Below are 25,665 nucleotides of genomic sequence, written 5' to 3'. Positions count from 1 at the left end.
ACAAATTGGTGTGTAAGTGGACCCATATAGTTAAAACATGTGTGTTGTTCAAGGGTCAACTGTATGCAAGCTGCTTGATTTGATCATTTCTCTGAGTCCCATATTTCTATAAACAACTGAGAGTACAAAATTAAAATTTGATTTTCCTCTGTAATCTGTCTCATGTGAATTTAATTGTTAGACCAGCCAGAAGAACTCGGAAGTGTAGAGAAAAAATTTTCTTCCCCAACAGCTGGATAAACAGTCAGCAGGATAAACTTCACTAGCTGAATGCTGTTTGCCCTGAGGCTACTGCAGCCGAGAAACCTGGGACTTCTGAGGAGCCCAGGCTGAAGGTAAGGATTCACACCTGTCGGTCTCCTAAATCTCTGCCTGCAGGGCCCCATGGAAATGAGAATGGTGAGAATTCTTTTCTTTCCTTTTGCTAAATTTAGATTAGCAGGAGAAAATATTTGTCCAACTAGCTAATTTGGCTTCTGGTAAAAAATTGAGAATTTTTGTTTTCTATTGACCATTTTCCATGCGTTTTGTTGTCTGTTGTGTCATTTGTCATAAGGAGGAAAACTATAAGATGAAGTTTTCCTTTTGCTTTGTTTTTTGTCTTAAGAGTTTGGCTTTGTGACCTGTGAGAACATCAGGTCCATAAGAGACCTTTATAGTCTCAACCTTCATTTCCTGAGGCTAGAAAAATCCCCACTCCAGTAGCATCTGCCCCAGTTAGAGATTAGCAGGCCTGTAACTGGAGGCTTTACAACTTCCTATGTGGGGCTGAAGACATTGTTTTCTCTACAGCATCCTTACCACCTGTATGACAAAGCCTGTGATTTCTTAGGCTATCTTTGGGAGTGAAATGAATGGCTCTTGTGAAGGGTATAGCTCTTGCATTTTATAGTGGACCCCTCTTGGGTGGTGGTGGTTTAGTCACTAATATGTGTCCGACCCTTGTGAGGCCCATGGACTGTAACCCAATAGGCTCCTCTGTCCATGGGGTTTCCCAGGCAAGAATATTGGAGTGGGTGCCATTTCCTTCTCCAGAGGATCTTCCTGACCCAGAAATCGAACCGGTGTCTCCTGCAAAGTAAGCAGATTCTTTACCACTGAGCCACCTGGGAAGCCCAGACTCCTCTTGAACCCTTGCTGCTGCTGCTGCTGCTGCTGAGTCGCTTCAGTCGTGTCCGACACTGTGCGACCCCATAGACGGCAGCCCACCAGGCTCCCCCGTCCCTGGGATTCTCCAGGCAAGAATACTGGAGTGGGTTGCCATTTCCTTCTCCAATGCATGAAAGTGAAAAGTGAAAGGGAAGTCGCTCAGTCAAGCCTGACCCTTAGCGAACCCATGGACTACAGCCTACCAGGCTCCTCCATCCATGGGATTTTCCAGGCAAGAGTACTGGAGTGGGGTGCCATTGCCTTCTCTGTCTTGTGCCCTTAGTTAAGCCATAAAAAGTCTTATCAGTTTGAGTCACTATTGAGATTAAAAGATCTGACTTGTCAATGGCCAGATGATAGATTCTTTGAATTGATTATATTTAAGAAAGAAAGAAAACATTTTTAGAAAGCTCTCATCCAGAGGAGCCTGGCGAGCTGTCGTCAATGGGGTCGCAAACGTTGGACACGACTGAGTGACTCACACACACACACACACACACACACACACACCTGGGATTTCCCTGGTGGTCCAGTGGCTAAGACTCCATGTTCCCAATGCAAGGGGACCTGGGTTCCATTCCTAGTCAGAGACAAGATCCCACATGCCACAACTAAGAGTTCTCATGCCGCAACTAAAGACCCTGCATGCTGACACTAAGATGTCAAATAAATAAATATTTTTTGAAAAGGAAAGCTCTTGTTCTCAAAAATTGTCTTATTGGTACAAATGGGATGGCCAAATTAGAAAGAGGACACAAAGAAATGTAAAAGCTAGCCTTAGGAACTCTCTTAACAACGTGGAAAAAAAACAAAAACAAAAACAGAAAATAAAACTTGGAACAAAATTAAAGTCCCCATTCAATATAAATTCCTTTTGTTGAAATCCGAACACATCTCATTAGCAAATTCCCTTAACTCCCCAAACTCCTAAATTTTCCCTAGAAAAAAACAATAAACACCCAGCTGCTATTTTAACTTCGCTTCACTACAGGATTTACAGAGAACACAACAGCCTAAAGTCTAGACCTAGGATATACAGGTCATTCATGTAAATATTACCAGTCAGGAAATAAATTTAACAGAAACATTCAGAACAAGCATTAAGTCTCAACCATAAGATCTGTTTTCCTGGATTCTATAATCAGGTCCTGCCAGCTTCAGACTTTCCTATGCAGTATCTTTTGTGAATAAGTCTTAGACCCCCAAAGAATTTACATCCCTGGACAGCAGCAGACTCTTTAAATTATAAAACCCTTTTACCTTCACTTCAGGGGATTTTTACCAGATTTAGGGAGCTCAGAAAAATTCATTCTTCCACTGTCCCTTAAAATTATAACTTGTACCATGTTTTTAAATATAAACACTCCTTCTCACAGTTGCCTGCAACTGAGTCTGGCTAGCTCAGTCAGTAAAGTCTGAAGGGAAAAAAGAAAAGAAGAAGAGGAAATCTAGCCTTTTAAAATACAAACTGCTGGAAAGGTCTTTTTTCAAAATCCAGTTCACAGCTTCCTTAATATTACCAGTATGACTGGTAATTACCAATATGATTGATATCAAAGACAAATATGATTCTTAAAAACATCCTCCGCAAATAGAGGAAAGCTTCAATCAGATGAATAGATAAACAACTTATTTCAACTGTTACTTACAGACTCATGAGTTTTATATTGTTATACTTGGTTCATGGCTAAAATTTTACAACAAAAGCTATAAGAGCTTTGTGTTTGTATGTACATCTATGTATACACATTAGAGTTATGGTACTTCTCTACCTCTGGACGGTATTACCAATATTAATTTGAGAAAGGGCTCTATTTGGCTTAAAAATAAATGCTTATGAATTAAGTATTTCTAAATTTCAGAGATATAATAGAAATCAACTTAAATGTTTTCGAAGTTCATGTTTTGTAGAATAATTTTCAGTAAATAGAAAGTAGTTTGTTGGTTTAAGTAATACAGGTATGGCTTTAGAGTAATCAACATGAAGAATAATACTTTTATCCTACCATAGGTTCACTAAAAGTCAAATAAGCTCATGCTAATTCTGTTACAAAATTTGTCAGCAAGAAAAATAATATAAAAGGATGGCTAACTGCTTTAATATCTTATCAAGTGTTCATGAGCATAATTGTTAAAAACAGATGAATTAAATAGATATAAGCAAGATGAGAGTTTTAAGGTAGATTTTTAGCAATGACTGTTTTATGATCTATCTCCTTACATAGTTTCCCAAATCTCTTTGGTCACTTCCAACCTTAGACATTTCCTAAGTTAATTAAATGATGGAGATTCATTGAAAGTCCAGATTATTTTAAGTAAGATAAGATAATGAAATCTTAAATGCTAAACACATCTAAGTTTAACAACTTTTGACCTCTTATTAGAGAGACTAAAGATGCTTGGGTTTCTTAGGAAACATAACTTATGCCACACTGAAAAACTGTACTTACAGGAAGCACATAAACACATAAATCTGCCAATATAAAGACTGCTGGTATAGAAAAAATTGACAGTTCACATTTGCTTACTTCTTAGATATCACTGGAAGTTCATGTATTTAAGATTAAAAAATCCTAATGAGTTATCTGATTATAATTACTAGAACTAATGAAGGAAACAAATGTGTGTGTGGAAAAAAAAAGTAGACCATATGTTTTTTGTTAAGAAAGGGTATGAAGAATGGAGATACATTTTTCTGAGGAAACAGAAAGTAATTTTTCTTAAAGTAAAGCTTATTATTTCTGAAGAGGCTGAAAAAATCAAGGACAAACCAAAGTGGACATGAAAATTTATAGGTTTGTGAAAAAGAAATCTTGGGAAAGTAATTTTACGTATGTTCAAGGTGAATACAATTGAATAAATTTATTATAAGGCTTTTGAAAATAAGCTTTAATGTCAATAGTATTTTTACATAAAACTGTACCTTAATTTTTTTTTTCATTTGCTAAAAAAAAAAAAAAAATTTTATTTGGACTGGTCTGCTCTTTTCACTCAGTTGCCTCAACTTCCATCTAAGCAGTTGGTAAATTTATATCAAGTACAAATTTAAAGTTGAATCTCTTGTCCCTTAAGATTATTTTTGCTGCAATTTTGGCTCTTGAGGTCCTCAAACATGGCAGTGAGATTGGGTTATTGGTGTTATATAATACTGTCTTAAAATGTGCCCCGTGTTATGAATCACAACTGTTTAACTGAACTAATCTATTCTCAGGACTGAATTTTTGGTTTAAAGCATGGAACCATGGAACAATCTATGGAAAAAAAGAAGCATGGAACAATCAATAACTCAGCTACTAGCCTAATTCTTGCTTCACAGCTACCAGCTCAACTTGTAAGTATGAAACTTTCAGGGAAGTTTCAGAAGAGGAAACTGATGAGGTTCAGAAGAGGCTAGCTCAAACTTATTTGCAGGGCAGCAATAGAGAACAAACTTGTGGACAAAGGCAGGGATCTCCTGTGGACAAAGGGTGGGATGAACTGAAAAATCAGCATTGAAACATATACAACATTTATTGTTGTTTTTTGCTCGCTAAATCATGTCCAAACTCTTTGCAACCCCATGAACTGCAACACACCAGGTTTCCCTGTCCTCCACCATTTCCCAGAGTTTGCTCAAATTCTTATCCCAATATTGAGTCAGTGATGCTCTCCAACCATCTCATCCTCTGCTGTCCCCTTCTCTTTTTGCCTTCAATCTTTCCCAGCATCAGGATCTTTTCTAATGAGTCAGCTCTTTGCATCAGGTGGCCAAAGTATTGGAACTTCAGCTTCAGCATCAGTCCTCCCAATGAATATTCAGGGTTTATTTCCTTTAGGATTGACTGGTTTGATCTCCTTGCAGTCCAAAAGACTCCCAAGAGTCTTCTCTGGCACAAGTCAAAAGTGTCAATTCTTTGGCACTCAGCCTTCTCTGTGGTCCAACTCTCACATTCATACATGACTACTGGAAAAGTCATAGCTTTGATTATACAGACCTTTGAAGGCAAAGTGATGTCTCTGCTTTTTAATATACTATCTAGACTTGTCATAGCTTTCCTTCCAAGGAGCAAGCATCTTAATTTCATGGCTACATTCATCATCCAAAGTGATTTTGGAGATTAAGAAATCTGCCACTGCTTCCACTTTTTCCCCTTCTATTTTCCATAAAGTGAAGGGACCAGATACCATGATCTTAGTTTTTTGAATGTTGAGTTTTAAGTCAGCTTTTTCACTCTCCTCTTCACCTTCATCAAAAGGCTCTTTAGTTCCTCTTCACTTTCTGCCATTAGAGTAGTATCATCTGCATATCTGAGGTTGTTGATATGTCTCCCAACAACATTGATACCAGTTTGTGATTCATCCAGCCTGACATTTCACATGATGTACTCTGCATATAAGTTAAATAAGCAGAGTGGCAATATACAGCCTTGTCATACTCCTTTCCTAATTTGGAACCAGTCAGTTGTTCCATGTCTGATTCTAACTGTTGCTTCTTGACCTGCATATAGGTTTCTCAGGGGGCAGGCAAGGTGGTCTGATATTCCCATCTCTTTCAGAATTTTCCAGTTTGTTGTGATCCATACAGTCAAAAGCTTTACATAGTCAACGAAGTGGAAGTAGACGTTTTTCTGGAATTCCTTTGCTTTCTCTATGAGCCAACTAATGTTGGCAATTTGATCTCTGGTTCCTCTGCCTTTTCTAAACCCAGTTCGTACATCTGGAAGTTCTCGGTTCACTTGCTGCTAAAGTCTGGCTTGAAGGATTTTGAGCATTACCTTGCTAGTATGTGAAGTGAGTGCAATAGTACAGTAGTTGAACATTTTTTGGCATTGCCCTTCTTTGGGATTGGAATGAATACTGGACTCTTTCCAGTCCAGTGGCCATTGCTGAGTTTTTCAAATTTGCTGACATATTGAATGAAACACTTTAATCGCATCAGCTTTTAGGGTTTCAAATAGCTCAGCTGGAACTCTGTCACCTCCACTGTTCACAGTAATACTTCCTAAGACCTACTTGACTTCACACTCCAGGATGTCTGGCTCTAGGTGACTGATCACACCATCATGGTTGTCTGGGTCATTAAGACCTTTTTTGTATAGTTCTTCTGTATATTCTTGCCACTTTTTCTTAATATCTTTTACTTCTGCTAGGTCCTTACCATTTCTGTCCTTTATCATGCCAATTCTACATGAACTGTTTCCTTGGTATCTCTAATTTTCTTGAAAAAAAAATCTGTAGTCTTTCCCATTCTATTGTTTTCCTCTATTTCTTCTCATTGTTCACTTAGGAAGACCTTCTTATCTCTCCTTGCTATTCTCTGAAACTCAACACTCAGTTGAGTATGTCTTTCCCTTTCTACCTTGACTTTTGCTTCTGTTCTTTCCTTGGCTATTTGTAAAGCCTCCTCAGACAACTACTTTGCCTTCTTGCCTTTCTTTTTCTTTGGGATGGTTTGGTCACTTCCTTCTGTACAATGTTACATATTTAATGTATACTCCCCAGTAGGAATTTACTGTATGACACAAGGAGCTCAACCCAGCACTCTGTGACAACCTAGAGGGATCAGATGGGGTAGGAGGGAGGTTCAAGAGGGAAAGGGCATATATATACCTATGGCTGATTCATGTTGATGTATGACAGAAACCAACACAACATTGTAAAGCAATCATCCTCCAATTAAAAATAAATTTTAAAAAAGAAAATGAAAAGCCCAGCTCAAAACGTGCCTCTTGGCAGATTCATTATTTTGAATAAAATTACTTAAGCAAAAGCAAGAAGGATATTCTGACCATCTTGTCTGTTCCCCCTGGAAGTATGAAATACATCTTCCAGTGAAAGATATCCTCCTCCCACCAGGAGGTAAACAAGCAGCCTTATTGCTGGAGATCAGGAATTCAGGGCCAAGAAGGCTACATAAACAAACTCTGCTTAGTTCTTCACTAATTAATACCCAAGCTTAAGTTTGTCTGTCTTCTCAGTTCTTCTCAAATTTATTATTCCTTTATCTAAAAGGTCTAAAATCTGTGTGCTTTGGTCACTCCTTTGAGTCTCATATTTCTGTAAACTCTAGTACTTATGAAATTAAAATTCTATTTTCTCCCATTAATCTGTTTCATGTCAATTTAATAATCATCCAGAAGGACCTAGAAGAGTAGAGGAAATTTTTTCTCCCCAATACATTCAAAAGTCCTGGAGAAGATAAAAAAAATACACATGTGTGTGTTTGTGTGTTGTGTGTATACACATATATATGTGTATGTATGTGTGTGTATATATTATATATATATATATAATCCTTTGTATAATTCTAAGTGATTATATTTTTAAGATGTAAGCTAATGGTTTGACACACTTTATAACTGAAAGTGGAATGAAAATTAGTTAGAGAATACTGTGTGTGCAAAAAATTTTTGCTTTCACCAAGGAGAACATTGTTTATTTTTTCATCAGTGGGAAAAAAACCCCACTGGCAGTTTCCAGCTCTTAGCATACTCTGGTTATACAGGTCCACTACACAGATCATCACAATGCCAGATAGAAACACTAGATCAGGGAGCATCAGGCTTCTCCCTATCAATTTGAGTATTAGAACAGGCTCTGAAAATGTTGGTTTTCCAAAGTGAAGTCTGTGATAAAGAAGAGGAGCTGCTCTCAGAAAGTTGCCATCTGAAATACTAAATTCTCCTGGGAACAAGTTAGAGAAACCTTCCCTTAGTGGAAAAAAATAAAGAGGTAACTAACAAACTAGATTTTCAAGGCAACTGACATTTACTCATACTTACAGGTTGCATAAATACTAGGCTGAGAATGAAAGCTTATAATTTTGGTACCAGGTCCCCACACGAGAGACTAAACACAGACAATTACAAATGATAAAAAATATATACACAGAATCCATCTCTTTGTTTAAAGATATGTGTACTCAAAGCAATAGTAAAGCTAGCAAGAGAAACAGTCTGTCCAGAAAGGCTTCCAAAAGAATGTAAACAGTGTAGAAAAAGGGCTTCAAATTTAGAACCTGAAGGTATCTTTAAATTCTTCAGTGCACTTTTCTATTTTTCAGATATGGAATGAAATAAATGATGTGAAGAAACACAGACACAAATTCAAAATTTCACACTGAAACTTGAATCTCTTGAGGACTTATTCAGAGTTCTTCCCACACAACATTCTATTCTGTAATCCCTTATTGACTGCCTAAAATATGGGTGGCACGTTGATGGCTAGGGCTCTAAAGATGAATCTTCACCCATCAGTTCAGTCACTCAGTCGTGTCCAACTCTTTGCAACCACATGAGCCACAGCACGCCAGGCCTCCCTATCCATCACCAACTCCCGGAGTTCACCCAAACCCATGTCCATTGAGTCAGTGATGCCATCCAACCATCTCATCCTCTGTTGTCCCCTTCTCCTCCTGCCCTCAATCTTTCCCAGCATCAGGGTCTTTTCAAATGAGTCAGCTCTTCGCATCAGGTGGCCAAAGCATTGGAGTTTCAGCTTCAAAATCAGTCCTACCAATGAACACCCAGGACTGATCTCCTTTGGGATGGACTGGTTGGATCTCCTTGCAGTCCAAGGGACTCTCAAGAGTCTTCTCAGCACCACAGTTCAAAACCATCAATTCTTCAGCACTCAGCTTTCTTTATAGTCCAACTCTCACATCTATACCTGACCACTGGAAAAACCATAGCCTTGACTAGATGGACCTTTGTTGACAAAGTAATGTCTCTGCTTTTTAATATTCTGTCTAGGTTGGTCATAGACATATATAATAGGAAGAGGAAGCCATATGAAGAGATTTTCCAATGCATATGAAGTAGTGTGTGTCATAAAGGAAGAATAATATAAATTCTACCACATTAGACACAGCATTTGAGAACTGGCAAATACTGAGCAAGTCTATAAACATGGTCCATGACCTGATAGTTTTGTTGTTGTTGATGATGATGTTTCAAAATTTTTTAAAAGTAAGTGTTTTGTGGTTCTGGACACTTTTGACTACAAATTATTCATCCGCATTGTTTCCTTTATCTTTCATAATTATTTGTTTCTCTTTTATCTTATTTATTAACCTATGATAGATTAATACTCTAATTATGAATTAATTTATAGAATGATTTTTACATGTCTTGGTATTGCTCTGATATATTCTCATTGAAAAGTAGACGTAGTAGAACTATTATGAGAGACTTTTAAATGAAGTACTTTAAAATGAAGTACTGTAGTAATGTCATTTATACTAAGAAATATACTGTCTTTTTGATTCTGAAACAGAACACCTAAAACCATTGGAATTTTTACTAAGAGGTGAAATTGACAAAAGTGTCCTGCTTTGTTAGTGGGGTGGTTTGGACCTCACCTATGGATGGGGGCTGGTTACCAAGAACACCAACCATATGATCAGAGAATGGAAACTTGCAGCCCCATCCCCTGACTTCAGGGGTGGGAGAGGAGCTACAGATTGAATTGATTGCTAATGGACAATAACTTAATCAATTTCCCTTTGTAATAAAGTCTTCTTAAAACCCAAAAAGTGTGAGGTAGGTGAGCACATGCTGATTTGGGAAGGGTAGTATGCTAGAAGAGGGACCAAGACACTCCACACCTTTCCCCCACACCTGCCCTGTGCATCTCTCTCTTCCATCCAGCTGTTCCTGAGTCATATTTTTTTTTTAAATAGGAAATCAGTCATTTTGAAAGTAAAATGTTTCTCTGAGTTCTGTGAGCTGCTTTAGTAAATCAAATCTCCAGTCTATAGCCAGCTAGTCAGAAGCACATGTGACAACCTGGGCTTGTGATTGGCATCTGAAGAGGGATGGGGGGAGTCCTGTGGGACTGGTGTCAGAGGATTGCTTGGTGATGTGGGAAAAACTCTCCCCACTGGGTACAGAACTTCAGATACTACTACCTAAATATAAGTACAATGCAGTATATTGTTTCCAACTAAAAATTAGTTGTCGATAATATGGTATACTCTAGATTTATTCACTAGATTACCAAAATTAAATGAGACTTGAAAGAGGAATATATTCAAGTACATGATTCCTTTTGAAATGAATGTTCCTTACATTTTGCACATAAGCTCCACTATAATTTGACTTTTACACTGTTCATAAAACTCTCTTCTAAAAAGTAAGCTGGGGAGGAGACTAGAAATTAACTCGTTAGCCACAGTGAAGGAAATTAAAATGTGTCCCAAGACATTTAGGGATTATTAGGAAAATGTCATTTATGTTCAATTTTTCCTTTGTTATCTTAAAGAAATAATGGAGACAGGAAAGCTCCCTAGTTTCATTAAAATGTAAACTTCTAACACAATAAACCCCAGAATTAATTTAAAGGAAAATTTCACAGAATATAAGAGCAAATAATTTCTTTGTTTCTTTTTCTTACCAACATATCCCTTAGTTTTTCTTCTTCCCAGTCATCATGAATTATTCTCATTGATTTCATAAAAGCTCACAGCTTTAGAAAATTCTGGGAACTGTTTATTTTAAAGCATTTTTCTAAAATATGCTCTTTTCACATGTAAGTAGGATAGATAAAAATGATCTTATTTAAATTAGCAGAAAACAACCTATTATGTATGCTGTTACATGCTAAACGGAGAAGGAAATGGCAACCCACTCCAGTATTCTTGCCTGGAGAATACCATGAACAAAGGAGCCTGGCAGGCTACAGTCCATCGGGGTGCAAAGAGTCGGACATGACTGAATGACTATCACCACATGCTAAAATTCAGCAAAACTAATAAACAGAATACAGTATATCTGTATAATGAATGTGCTGTGCTGTGCTTACTCACTTAGTCGTATCCAGCTCTTTGTGATCCCATTGACTGTAGCCATCCAGGGTCCTCTGTCCATAGGGATTCTCCAGGCAAGAATACTGGAGTGGGTTACCACGCCCTCGGATCTTCCCAACCCAGGGATCCAACCCATGTATCCTGCATTGCAGGTGGATTCTTTACTGTCTGAGCCACCAGGGAAGCGCATATAATGAATACTATGTATCAATAAAAAAGAATGAAGTCATGATACATGCTAGAGCATGAATAAATCTTACAAATATTATGCTCAATGAAAGGAGCCAGTGATAAAGGGCCATGTAGTCTATGATTTCAATTATATGAAATAATCAGAATAGGTGAATCCACAGAGATAGAATTTGGTGATTGCTTGGGCTCTGGCCTGGGGGAGGGATGTTGGGGGCCTGGGGAAAGACAGTTAATGTGTACAGGATGTTTTAGGTGAGTGCTGGAAATGTTCTAAAATTAGACCATGGTGATGGATGAACAACTGTGTAAATATACCAGAACGTTCAGAGCTGTGAACTTTAAATAAGTGGATTTATGGACTGAGCACACGTGCATGGTGCATGAACTGTTTTCAATAAAGCTATAAAATGAAAAAATAAAACCCACCAACATACACATGGATACACTATTCTCTACGGTTCTATGAATTTTTAAAATAATGTAAAATATTTAAGGTAATAGATGCACCAGATTTTGAAATTAAACTATTTACAATGCACCAAAAAACAGTATCCTTATATATAAATTCTACACATTGGTTGGCATATAACACTAGAATGAACTTCTAAAACTGAACTTGTTACATTGAAGAGTATGTAGATTTTAATACAGTTTTGGCAGATTGCCCCCAAAGTTACTGTTACCAGCAGAAGAGTCCTAGTTTCACCACACTCCAACCAATGGAGCTTTATATATCTTTCATTCTAATCTGTTTTACCAAATCTGGATTTGGTCACATTTTTTAGTCCTTAATATACAAACACTTAAAAAGAATACTGACAGCCTCTGCCTTCTTATACCACTTGAAAATCTGATTAGTGTTTCTCAACTGGTGGTCCAATGATTAAGAATCCGCCTTGCAATGCAGGGGACACCTGTTACATCCCTGGTCCAAAAAGATCCCACATGCTGCAGGGCAGCTAGGCCCACGCCACCACCACGGAGCCCGCATGCCACAACTGTGGAAGACCATGCTCTGCAATAAGAGAGGCCACTGCAGTGGCAGCCCGTGCGCCACAGACTGACAGCCGACCGTCTGAGAAAGCCCACATGCAGCAGTGAAGACCCAGCACAGAAAAAATATATATATGTTTAATTAATTAATTTTTAAAATAAATAAAAAATATAAAACTTATTAATCCCTTGATTCCATTGGTTCTGATTCTACAAAATATATACTCACTATACTATCCATATAAGCCTTTTATCTTATCAATTTTTTCATATTTCATTCACAAATATGTTACTTATAATACTTAAAAGTTACATTTCTATTCTGTGCTTTATCATAATTTACATAATTATCCAAATAAGGAATCTGACATTTGGGATTTCCAATTTTAATATATTATTTTGTATTCTGGCAAAACACTTAAATTATCGTTCCTTATTTCCACTTAAATATAACAAATCATATAGATTTTTTCATAGAATACATATTTTACCTAATTTAGCCCATTAGGTAAAGAGCAAATTTGTCTTTTGAATACCTTTCATTTATCCCTCTTCTTTTTCTATTATACACTGTCTTTTTTGTGCACACAGGCACACATATACATACACATACACATAAGTGCATGCGCACATGTACACTTTACAGTAGGTCAAGGATGCAAAATGAGCATTTTGTGGACCTAACTTTCCTTATTTGTAATTACTTTCCTAGAAAAGATTTCCAGAAATGATATGGCTATGTCAAGTATGTCTTTTTTATTGCTGTTAATATTATAATGTTGATTTCTAAGCAGTGCTATACCAACTCAGTTCAGTTCAGTTCAGTTCAGTCGCTCAGTCGTGTCCGACTCTTTGCAAACCCATGAATCACAGCACGCCAGGCCTCCCTGTCCATCACCAACTCCCGGAGTTCACTCAGACTCACGTCCATCGAGTCAGTGATGCCATCCAGCCATCTCATTCTTTGTCGTCCCCTTCTCCTCCTGCTCCCAATCCCTCCCAGCATTAGAGTCTTTTCCAGTGAGTCAACTCTTCGCATGAGGTGGCCAAAGTACTGGAGTTTCAGCTTTAGCATCAGTCCTTCCAAAGAAATCCCAGGGCTGATCTCCTTCAGAATGGACTGGTTGGATCTCCTTGCAGTCCAAGGGACTCTCAAGAGTCTTCTCCAACACCACAGTTCAAAAGCATCAATTCTTTGGCACTCAGCCTTCTTCACAGTCCAACTCTCACATCCATACATGACCACAGGAAAAACCATAGCCTTGACAAGACGGATCTTTGTTGGGAAAGTAATGTCTCTGCTTTTGAATATGCTATCTAGGTTGGTCATAACTTTCCTTCCAAGGAGTAAGTGTCTTTTAATTTCATGGCTGCAGTTGCCATCTGCAGTGGTTTTGGAGCCCAGAAAAATAAAGTCTGACACTGTTTCCCCATCTATTTCCCATGAAGTGATGGGACCGGATGCCATGATCTTCGTTTTCTGAATGTTGAGCTTTAAGCCAACTTTTTCATTCTCCACTTTCACTTTCATCAAGAGGCTTTTTAGTTCCTCTTCACTTTCTGCCATAAAGGTGGTGTCATCTGCATATCTGAGGTTATTGATATTTCTCCCAGAAATCTTGATTCCAGCTTGTGTTTTTCCAGTCCAGTGTTTCTCCCAGTCCAGTGTTTCTCATGATGTACTCTGCATAGAAGTTAAATAAGCAGGGTGACAATATACAGCCTTGACGTACTCCTTTTCCTATTTGGAAACAGTCTGTTGTTCCATGTCCAGTTCTAACTGTTGCTTCCTGACCTGCATACAAATTTCTCAAGAGGCAAATCAGGTGGTCTTGTATTCCCATCTCTTTCAGAATTTTCCACAGTTTATTGTGATCCACACAGTCAAAGGCTTTGGCATAGTCAATAAGGCAGAAATAGATGTTTTTCTGGAACTCTCTTGCCTTTTCCATGATCCACGGATGTTGGCAATTTGATCTCTGGTTCCTCTGCCTTTTCTAAAACCCGCTTGAACATCAGGAAGTTCACGGTTCACGTATTGCTGAAGCCTGGCTTGGAGAATTTTGAGCATTACTTCACTAGTGTGTGAGATGAGTGCAACTGTGGTAGTTTGAGCATTCTTTGGCATTGCCTTTCTTTGGGATTGGAATGAAAACTGACCTTTTCCAGTCCTGTGGCCACTGCTGAGTTTTCCAAATGTGCTGCCATATTGAGTGCAGCACTTTCACAGCATCCTCTTTCAGGATTTGAAAGAGCTCAACTGGAATTCCCTCACCTCCACTAGCTTTGTTCGTAGGGATGCTTTCTAAGGCCCACTTGACTTCACATTCCAGGATGTCTGGCTCTAGGTCAGTGATTACACCATCGTGATTATCTGGGTCGTGAAGATCTTTTTTGTACAGTTCTTCTTTGTATTCCTGCCATCTCTTCTTAATAGCTTCTGCTTCTGTTAGGTCCATACCATTTCTGTCCTTTATCGAGCCCATCTTTGCATGAAATGTTCCCTTGGTATGAAAATATAGCTATCACTAATGATTAGCATTGGTTATTTTTTTATTGATATGCCTGGCTAATTTAATTGGTGAAAATGCTCCCACATTTATGCTTTAATTTGTATGTCTTTTTTGACTAGTATGGTACTAGCAAATAATGTTTCTTTAATAGTTTTATGTATCGTTAATGAATGTTCAAACATGATTGTTCATACTTAAATTTTTTCTTCTCTATTTTTATATTTTGAGTAAATTAACTATTCATTGTATGATTTTTATCATTCTTTTTTTTTAATTTTATTTTTAAACTTTACATAATTGTATTAGTTTTGCCAAATATCAAAATGAATCCACCACAGGTATACATGTGTTCCCCATCCTGAACCCTCCTCCTTCCTCCCTCCCCATACCATCCCTCTGGGTCGTCCCAGTGCACTAGCCCCAAGCATCCAGTATTGTGCATCAAACCTGGACTGGCATCTCTTTTCATACATGATATTTTACATGTTTCAATGCCATTCTCCCAAATCTTCCCACCCTCTCCCTCTCCCACAGAGTTCATAAGACTGTTTTATACATCAGTGTCTCTTTTGCTGTCTCATACACAGGGTTATTGTTACCATCTTTCTAAATTCCATATATATGCGTTAGTATACTGTATTGGTATTTTTCCTTCTGGCTTACTTCACTCTGTATAATAGGCTCCAGTTTCATCCACCTCATTAGAACTCATTCAAATGTATTCTTTTTAATGGCTGAGTAATACTCCATTGTGTATATGTACCACAGCTGTCTTATCCATTCATCTGCTGATGGACATCTAGGTTGCTTCCGTGTCCTGGCTACTATAAACAGTGCTGCGATGAACATTGGGGTACATGTGTCTCTTTCCCTTCTGGTTTCTTCAGTGTGTATGCCCAGCAGTGGGATTGCTGGATCATAAGGCAGTTCTATTTCCAGGTTTTTAAGGAATCTCCACACTGTTCTCCATAGTGGCTGTACTAGTTTGCATTCCCACCAACAGTGTAAGAGGGTTCCCTTTTCTCCACACCCTCTCCAGCATTTATTATTTGTAGACTTTTGGATCGCAGCCATTCTGACTGGTGTGAAATGGTACCTCATAGTGGTTTTGATTTGCATTTCTCTGATAATGAGTGATGTTAAGCATCTTTTCATGTGTTTGTCAGCCATCTGTATGTCTTCTTTGGAGAAATGTCTATTTAGTTCTTTTGTTTTCATTTTGCTTTAGGATATGTTTGATTATGGGTTTATGGCATAATTTATGACAGACAAAATTTTTCCATTTTTAAAGAGTCCAATCTGTCCTTTTCTTTTGTGATCACTGTCACTTCTAAGCTTAGACAGATATCACCTGCCCAAAGACTTGGCAATTAATTAGCTTTAGTATCTTCTAGGGTTTCCTGGTATGATGTTTGCATGCAAATCTACTGTAGAAAATAGATTATAAAGGCAAACTGATTAATAGTAAAATTCTCTTTCTAAGTGACACATCTGTTCCTATTGAAAATATTTTAAAAAGCTATTTAAAATAGCTTAGCAATTTGTATGGGAACAATAAGTTGGACACTCTGATCCCTCTGTTCAGTTCAGTTCAGTCACTCAGTCGTGTCCAACTCTTGGCGACCCCATGAACCGCAGCAAACCAGGCCTCCCTGTCCATCACCAAACCCCAGAGTCCACCCAAACCCATGTCCATTGATTCAGTGATGCTATCCAACCATCTCATCCTCTGTTGTCCCCTTTTCCTCCTGCTCTCAATCTTTCCCAGCATCAGGGTCTTTTCAAATGAGTTAGCTCTTCGCATCAGGTGGCAAAAGGATTGGAGTTTCAGCTTCACATCAGCCCTTCCAGTGAACACCCAGGACTGATTTCCTTTAGGATGGACTGGTTGGATCTCCTTGCAGTCCAAGGGAATATCAAGAGTCTTCTCCAACACCACCGTTCAAAACCATCAGTTCTTCGGTGCTCAGCTTTCTTTATAGTCTAACTCTCACATCCATACATGACCACTGGAAAAACCATAGCCTTCACGAGATGGACCTTTGTTGACAAAGTAATGTCTCTGCTTTTTAATATATCTAGGTTGGTCATAACTTTCCTTCCAAGGAGTAAGCATCTTTTAATTTCATGGCTACAGTCACCATCTGCATTGATTTTGGAACCCAGAAAAATAAAGTCAGCCACTGTTTCCACTTTTTCCTCATCTATTTGCCATGAAGTGACAGGACCAGATGCCATGATCTTAGTTTTCTGAATGTTGAGCTTTAAGCCAACCTTTTCACTCTCCTCTTTCACTTCATCAAGAGGCTCTTTAGATCTTCTTCACTTTCTGCCATAAAGGTGGTGTCATCTGCATATCTGAGGTTATTGATATTTCTCCTGGCAATCTTGATTCCAGCTTGTGCTTCTTCCAGCCCAGCGTTTCTCATGATGTACTCTGCATATAAGTTAAATAAACAGAGTGACAATATACAGCCTTGATGTACTTCTTTTTCTGTTTGCAATCAGTCTGTTGTTCCATGTACACTTCTAACTGTTGCTTCCTGACCTGCATACAGGTTTCTCAAGAGGCAAATCAGGTGGTCTGGTATTCCCATCTCTTTCAGAATTTTCCACAGTTTACTGTGATCCACACAGTCAAAGGCTTTGGCATAGTCAATAAAGCAGAAATTGATGTTTTTCTGGAACTCTCTTGCTTTTTCAATGATCTAGGGAATGTTGGCAATTTGATCTCTGGTTCCTCTGCCTTTTCTAAAACCAGCTTGAACATCTGGAAGTTCATGGTTCACGTATTGCTGAAACCTGGCTTGGAGAATTTTGAACATCACTTCACTAGCGTGTGAGATGAGAACAATTGTGTGGTAGTTTGAGCATTCTTTGGCATTGCCTTTCTTTGGGATTGGAATGAAAACTGACCTTTTCCAGTCCTGTGACCACTGCTGAGTTTTCCAAATTTGCTGGCATACTGAGTGCAGCACTTTCACAGCATCATCTTTCAGGATTTGAAAGAGCTCAACTTGAATTCCATCACTTACACTAGCTATGTTCATAGTGATGCTTCCTAAGGCCCACTTGACTTCACATTGCAGGATGTCTGGCTCTAGGTGAATGATCACACCATTGTGATTATCTGGGTTGTAAAGATCTTTTTTGTACAGTTCTTCTGTGTATTCTTGCCACCTCTCCTTATTATCTTCTTCTTTTGTTAGGTCCATACCATTTCTGTCCTTTATTGAGCCCATCTTTGCATGAAATGTTCCCTTGGTATCTCTAATTTTCTTGAAGAGATCCCTAGTCTTTCCCATTCTATTATTTTCCTCTGTTTCTTTTCACTGATCACTGAGGAAGGCTTTTTAATCTCTCCTTGCTATTCTTTGGAACTCTCATTCAAATGGGTATATCTTTCCTTTTCTCCTTTGTTTTTGGCTTCTCTTCTTTTCACAGCTATTTGTAAGGCCTCCTCAGACAGCCATTTTGCATGTTTTTCTTGGGGATGGTCTTGATCCCTGTCTCCTGAACAATGTCATGAACCTCCGTGCATAGTTCATCAGACACTCTGTCTATCAGATCTAGTCCCTTAAATCTATTTCTCACCTCCACTGTGTTATCATAAGGGATTTGATTTAGGTCATACATGAATGGTCTAATGGTTTTCCCTACTTTCTTCAATTTAAGTCTGAATTTGGCAATAAGGAGTTCATGGTCTGAGCCACAGTCAACTCCCGGTCTTATTTTTGCTGACTGTATAGAGCTTCTCCATCTTTGGCTGCAAAGAATATAATCAATCTGATTTCGGTGTTGACCATCTGGTGATGTCCATGTGTACAGTCTTCTCTTGTGTTGTTGGAAGAGGGTGTTTGCTATGACCAGTGCGTTCTCTTGGCAAAACTCTATTAGCCTTTGCCCTGCTTCATTCTGTACTCCAAGGCCAAATTTGCCTGTTACTCCAGGTGTTTCTTGACTTCCTACTTTTGCAGTCCAGTCCCCTATAATGAAAAGGACATCTTTTTTGGGTGTTATTTCTAAAAGGTCTTGTAGGTCTTCACAGAACCGTTCAACTTCCAGCGTTACTGGTTGGGGCATAGACTTGGATTACCGTGATATTGAATGGTTTGCCTTGGAAACGAACAGAGATCATTCTGTGGTTTTTGAGACTGCATCCAAGTACTGCATTTCGGACTCTTTTACTGACTATGATGGCTACTCCATTTCTTCTAAGGAATTCTTGCCCACAGTAGTGGATATAATGGTCATCTGAGTTAAATTCACCCATTCCAGCCCATTTTAGTTCGCTGATTCCTAAAATGTCAACATTCTTAAAATGTCACTCTTTCCATCTCCTGTTTTACCACTTCCAATTTGCCTTGATTCATGGACCTAACATTCCAGGTTCCTAAAGTCATGGAGAAACATCTAAATGAAGTGGAGATAGGCAATATTCCAGAAAAAGAACTCAGAATAATAGCGGTGAAGATGATTCAGGATCTCAGGAAAACAATGGAGGAATGCAAAAAATGTTTACCAAAGACCCTGAAGAACTAAAAAACAAACAAACAGAGAGGAATAATACACTAGAATGAATCAATAGCAGAATAACTGAGGTGGACGAACAGATAAATAACCTGGAGGACAGAATGGTGGAAATCACTGCCTCAACATAGAGTATAGAAAAAAGAATGAAAGGAAATGAAGACAGCCTAAGAGACTTCTGGGATAACATTAAATGCACCAACATTCACATTATAGGGCTCCCAGAAGGAGAAGAGCAAGAAAAAGGACCTGAGAAAATATTTGAAGAGATAATAGCTGAAAACTTCCCTAACATGGGGGGAAAAAATAGCTAACTAAGTCCAGGAAGGATCCCAGAGGATCCCAGGGAGCATAAACCCTAGGAGGAACACACCGAGACATAAGATGCATAGGGATAAAAATGACAAAAATTAAAGACAAAGATAAAACATTCAACAAAGACTTCCTACTAGGCACAATGCACTGTGCTACATGCTATGAACCTTGTCAAAATTAATGAGTTAACAGTTTCATTAAAGATCATAACTTTATTTTTGCTCTTCAGTGTTATCCCTTGAGAAACCATGTCCTTACAGCCCTCTCCAAGCATGATGGCTTGTGTTTTGTTTACCCGTTGCAGCCCCCTAACCATCATCTTCTTGGAACTGGAACAGGTGTTCTACTTGTTCCTGATGTGGCTTTCAGATCAAACCTCCTCCCTTCTGTGGACAATCCTGCACTTTTAAATCTCATTCCTCACTGAGGCTGTCATCTGTAGAAATGGTTTCTCAAGCCCACGTATCTCCAATATTTGCTCCTGATTCTGTATCTTGTCTGAGTTCTTGGTTATCAACTTACACATAGATTCTTCCAAGTCCCTGGGCTCCCAATTCCTAAACTTCTCTCTTCTGTAGCTCTCCTCTTCCACATTTCTCAACCACCCTGGCCTTGTCAACACTAATAAACACAGCCCTCCTGTGATCTCTGTTCCCCTCACTCAACTCTTTTTACCACCATCTCCTTTCCTTTTCTTCCCGCACATTCTCAGTAGTTCTCTGATTTAAAAACCTGCTGCAATGTCTAATCCCATGATCCTACCTTTTTTCACTAACTTTCATCTTCTTCATTTCCTTTTTAAAGCTCCTTATTCAGCTTAAATTCCACTGTCATTAATCACTCCCATGAAATCATCCTCAGCTCTCTTTCTCTCACTTGGCAAATCACAACAGCAGTTAATCCAACTCTCCACCCATTACACACCTACAGCAAAGCATTTGAATGTGGTTGATGGAAAACAGGAAATCATGTGCCCATGGACCCCACGGGAGAGTAAGCTGGAGGTATTCCCTCTGCTGCTCCCTTAAGGACCCTCCCTACTTCCTTTCTTCAGACTTCCCACACTTCCTTCTTCATCACTCCCAGTCCGGAACCTTCATTCTCTGTTACTGACAAAACCGAAGCCATCAGAAAAGAATCTCCAGAGTCCCTTTTCATATCTTCCACTCACCAGCACTGTCCTATAAGCTTTGCCTTCACTGAACTACCAGTGTTTTTATCTAAATTTCATTCCTCCATGTGTGTACTAAGTTTATTCACCAGCAATCTTCCTGCTATTTTCTGCTTCCCCAAATTTTCTCCCTCTATTGAAGTATTTCCAAGAGCATACAAGCACGTATTACTTCTCTCATCTTCAAAAAAAAAAAAAAGTAAAATCTTATTTTGATCCCACTTTCTCCACCAACCAGCAGTCATTTTACTATTTCTCCATTTGAGCTAAAACTTCCCAAAAGGTCATTTGTATTGTATGTCTACCATTTGCTTCCTGAATTTTTCTTTTAAACAAACAAACAAACAAAAAAAGGTTTTAATTTTTAAAACAATTTGAAGTCACCTGTGTAAAGTTCAAAAGCATGATTAAATGTTGAAAAAGCTATTGTAACATTGATAGCAATTTCTGAATTACCAGGCTGATTACATTGTGATTGTTATATAGGTAGATTAAAAAAAAAAAAAAAAAAAAACTATGAGTATTCTATCTTTGATACCACAAATGAAAATGACAAGTTTGAAAGGGACTGATGCATTAAATGATAATTGTATTTATTTTTTATTTTGGACCATACAGGTCTATTCTTGGCATCCATAGATAGAAGTCTTTATACTTCCTTATACTTTAGGGAAATGATTTCATTAATGTAACAGTAAAGATTGACAATTAATTACAAAGAAAACTCTGATTCTTGTAATGGAGCTTAAACTTTTCCACTTTAAACTGTTTCTAGATTTTAACTGAAAATAAGCAATTGATTTTTCTGGGACAAGTATTTCAAAACCAGTTTCTAGCCTCAGGTTGCACGTTTTTAATTCAAAATGTTAAAAGGTCTATTTGTGAGAGCATGTTCTGCAATGTTTGGTTTCACTTTGAGATAAATGAGAAGTGAAATCTGAAACCACATTCTGAGAACTTCTAGCCTTTCCAGCCATCCTCAGTAACGCCAAACTTGAATGTTTAGAATAAAGTCAATGCTCCCAGAGCCAACATCAGGGAAATGTTTACACAGCTCTGCTTTGGGGCATATCTACCTGAGTACCACTCTTATTTTCATCTTCATAAAGCATCATATTAAAAATTAGTTTAGAACAGAGAGCATTTCTAAATAGTAAAATTGTAAGTCATCTAGTTTCCAGTCATAACACCTATCTCAGTTTACTTCCTTAACTCTAAATATGGAGCTGAACTTCAAGGAAAGACAAATTTATAAAGAAGTTCATTCATATAAACAAAATATTAAATGCTAGATACAAGCTCTCAAAATTGTGCTCTCCTTTGTCTTTATGTTTATTAAACCAAGGATTTGCCAGTAAGAGGGATACATCATTTTTATTATTCCTATATTAAAAATATTCAATTATATTGTGTTGAACTATTTAGTGTTTAATAAACTATGGTTCAGGTGGCCAGTTCATGGTGGAAGAAATTAATTATAGTAACATATTTGAATAGACCACTTGCCTTTGAAAGTTTACCTTTACCTGTAGGAGGTGCATACAAAAGCTGATTAGAGCTTTCACTAAGGACTATCAATAAGCATGGTGAGAGACAGAAGAGGAGAGTGATGACAGTGGTGTTTCTAGAGCTAATAAATCGTTGTTTGAAGGCAAAGAGATGTGGACTTAAAAATACTCACAATCTTAAAGTTGAGGGTTACATTTTATTCAATGGGAATGTTTGAGACTTCAAGTCCAGGAGACAGCACCTCAAGCAACCCTGAGAGAACTGCTCTGAGGAGGGGAGGGGAGGAGCCAGGTTATATAGAAGTTTTGCAACAAAAGGCAGGTAGTCTGAATATCAAAAAATTATTGTAAATTAAAAAAAAAACACAGATATCCCAAGTTAAGGGATTTAGCATTTTTCTTTTTCTTTCCTTTTTTTTTTTTTTTTTTTTAATTCTTAATTTTAGGCTTCCCTTGTGGCTCAGCTGGTAAAGAACCCACCTGCAATGCAGGAGACCTGGGTTCAATCCCTGGGTTGGGAAGATCCCCTAGAGAAGGGAAAGGCTACCCACTCCAGTGTTCTGGACTGAAGAATTCTACTGACTGTATAGTCCATAGGGTCGCAAATGGGTGGACATGACTGGGCAACTTTCACTTATTTTTTTAAGTTACTTTTAATTGGGGAAAATTGCGTTACAATGTTGTGTTGATTTCTGATGTACCACAATGGAAATCAGCCATAGTTAAACATATATCACCTCCCTGTTGAGTCTCCCTTCCTTTCCCCACTCCCACCCCTCTAGAGCATCGCAGAGTGTTAGGCTGGGCTCTCTGTGTTATACAGCAACTTCTCACAAGCTATCTATTTTACATATGGTAGTGTATATATGCCGATGCTGCTTTCTCCACTCATCCCCCTCTCTCCTTCCCCACTGCATCCACAGGTCAATTCTGTACATCTGAGTCTCCATCCTTCCCTGCAAATAGGTTCATCAATAACAGTTTTCTAGATTCCATATATATGCATTAATATACATTATTTGTTTTTCTGACTTACTTCACTCTGTATAGGTTACTTCAGCTTGTATAGGCTCTAGGTTCATCCACTTCAGTAGAACTGACTCAGATTTGTTCTTTTTTATGGCAGAGTAATATTCCATTGTGGATTTCCCAGGTGGGACAAGCAATAAAGAACCTGCTTGCCAATGCAGGAGACATAAGAAGAGAAGGTTCAGACCCTGAGTTGGGAAGATCCCCTAGAGGAGGGCATAGCAACCCACTCCATTATTCTTACCTGGAGAATCCCATGGACAGAGGAGCATAGCAGGCTACAATCCATAAGGATGATAAAGAGTCAAACACAACTGAAGCAACTTAGCACACACGCAGTATTCCATTGTATATATGTACCACATCTTCTTTAACCATTTATCTATTTGTGGACATCTAAGTTGCTTCCATGTCCTAGCTATTGTAAATAGTGCTGCTATGAAACTTGGGGTACATGTGTCTTTTTCAATTATGGTTTTCTCAGGGTATATGCCCAGTAGTAGGATTGCTGTGTCATATGGTAGTTCTAGTCCTATTTTTTTAAGGAATATCCTTTCTATTCTCCATAGCACCTGTATCAATTTATATTCCCACCAACTGTGAAAGAAGGTTCCCATTTCTCCACATCCTCCCCAGCATTTACTGTTTGTAGATTTTTTTAATGGTGGCCATTCTGATTGGCATAGTCAATAAAGCAGAAATAGGTGTTTTTCGGGAACTCTCTTGCTTTTTTGATGATCCAGCGGATGTTGGCAATTTGATCTCTGGTTCCTCTGCCTTTTCTAAAACCAGCATGTACATCTGGAAGTTCACAGTTCATGTATTGCTGAAGCCTGACTTGGAGAATTTTGAGCATTACTTTACTGGCGTGTGAGATGAGTGCAATTGTGCAGTAGTTTGAGCATTCATTGGCATTTGCCTTTCTTTAGGATTGGAATGAAAACTGACCTTTTCCAGTCCTGTGGCCACTGCTGAGTTTTCCAAATTTGCTGCCATATTGAGTGCAGCACTTTCACAGCATCCTCTTTCAGGATTTGAAAGGGCTCAACTGGAATTCCATCACCTCCACTAGCTTTGTTCGTAGGGATGCTTTCTAAGGCCCACTTGACTTCATATTCCAGGATGTCTGGCTCTAGGTGAGTGACCACATCATCGTGATTATCTGGGCCATGAAGATCTTTTTTGTACAGTTCTTCTGTGTATTCTTGCCATCTCTTCTTAATATCTTCTGCTTCTGTTAGGTCCATACCATTTCTGTCCTTTATCGAGCCCATCTTTGCATGAAATGTTCCCTTGGTATCTCTAATTTCCTTGAAGAGCTCTCTAGTCTTTCCCATTCTGTTGTTTTCCTCTATTTCTTTGCATTGATCGCTGAAAAAGGCTTTCTAATCTCTTCTTGCTATTCTTTGGAACTCTGCATTCAGATGCTTATATCTTTCCTTTTCTCCTTTGCTTTTCACTTCTCTTCTTTTCACAGCTATTTGTAAGGCCTCCCCAAACAGCCATTTTGCTTTTTTTGCATTTCTTTTCCATGGGGATGGTCTTGATCCCTGTCTCCTGTACAATGTCATGAACCTCCATCCACAGTTCATCAGGCACTCTATCTATCAGATCTAGTCCCTTAAATCTATTTCTCACTTCCACTGTGTTATCATAAGGGATTTGATTTAGGTCATACCTGAGTGGTCTAGTGGTTTTCCCTACTTTCTTCAATTTAAGTCTGAATTTGGCAATAAGGAGTTCACAATCTGAGCCACAGTTAACTCCTGGTCTTGTTTTTGCTGACTGTATAGAGCTTCTCCATCTTTGGCTGCAAAGAATATAATCAATCTGATTTCGGTGTTGACCATCTGGTGATGTCCATGTGTAGAGTCTTCTCTTGTGTTGTTGACTGACTGTGTGGATCACAATAAACTGTGGAAAATTCTGAAAGAGATGGGAATACCAGACCACCTGACCTGCCTCTTGAGAAACCTATATGCAGGTCAGGAAGCAATAGTTAGAACTGGACATGGAACAACAGACTGGTTCCAAATAGGAAAAGGAGTATATCAAGGCTGTATATTATCACCCTGCTTATTTAACTTCTATGCAGAGTACATTATGAGAAACGCTGGGCTGGAAGAAGCACAAGCTGGAATCAAGATTGCCAGGAGAAATATCAATAACCTCAGATATGCAGATGACACCACCCTTATGGCAGAAAGTGAAGAGGAACTAAAAAGCCTCTTGGTGAAAGTGAAAGAGGAGAGTGAAAAAGTTGGCTTAAAACTCAACATTTAGAAAATGAAGATCATGGCATCCGGTCCCATCACTTCATGGGAAATAGATGGGGAAACAGTAGAAACAGTGTCAGACTTTATTTTGGGGGGCTCCAAAATCACTGCAGATGGTGACTGCAGCCATGAAGTTAAAAGACGCTTACTCCTTGGAAGGAAAGTTATGGCCAACCTGGACAGCATATTCAAAAGCAGAGACATT

The 25,665-nt window shown here is 38.5% G+C and overlaps 1 long non-coding RNA gene across 1 annotated transcript in view; it reads left to right on the top strand.

Annotated features, from left to right (window-relative positions):
• The first annotated feature begins 201 nt into the window (after window positions 1-201).
• Window positions 202-25,665, top strand: part of LOC138991441 (uncharacterized) — a 38,366-nt gene continuing 12,902 nt past the window's right edge. Inside the window, exons 1-2 of the long non-coding RNA XR_011467385.1 lie at window positions 202-335; window positions 4,361-4,480. This is a non-coding gene — a long non-coding RNA (uncharacterized lncRNA). The remainder of the gene's footprint in view (window positions 336-4,360; window positions 4,481-25,665) is intronic.

This window comes from Bos mutus, chromosome 17 (assembly GCF_027580195.1).
Source record: "Bos mutus isolate GX-2022 chromosome 17, NWIPB_WYAK_1.1, whole genome shotgun sequence".
Classification (NCBI taxonomy): domain Eukaryota; kingdom Metazoa; phylum Chordata; class Mammalia; order Artiodactyla; family Bovidae; genus Bos; species Bos mutus.
Note: the sequence above shows the minus strand (reverse complement) of the source record. Positions and strands in the feature narration are given on the sequence as shown.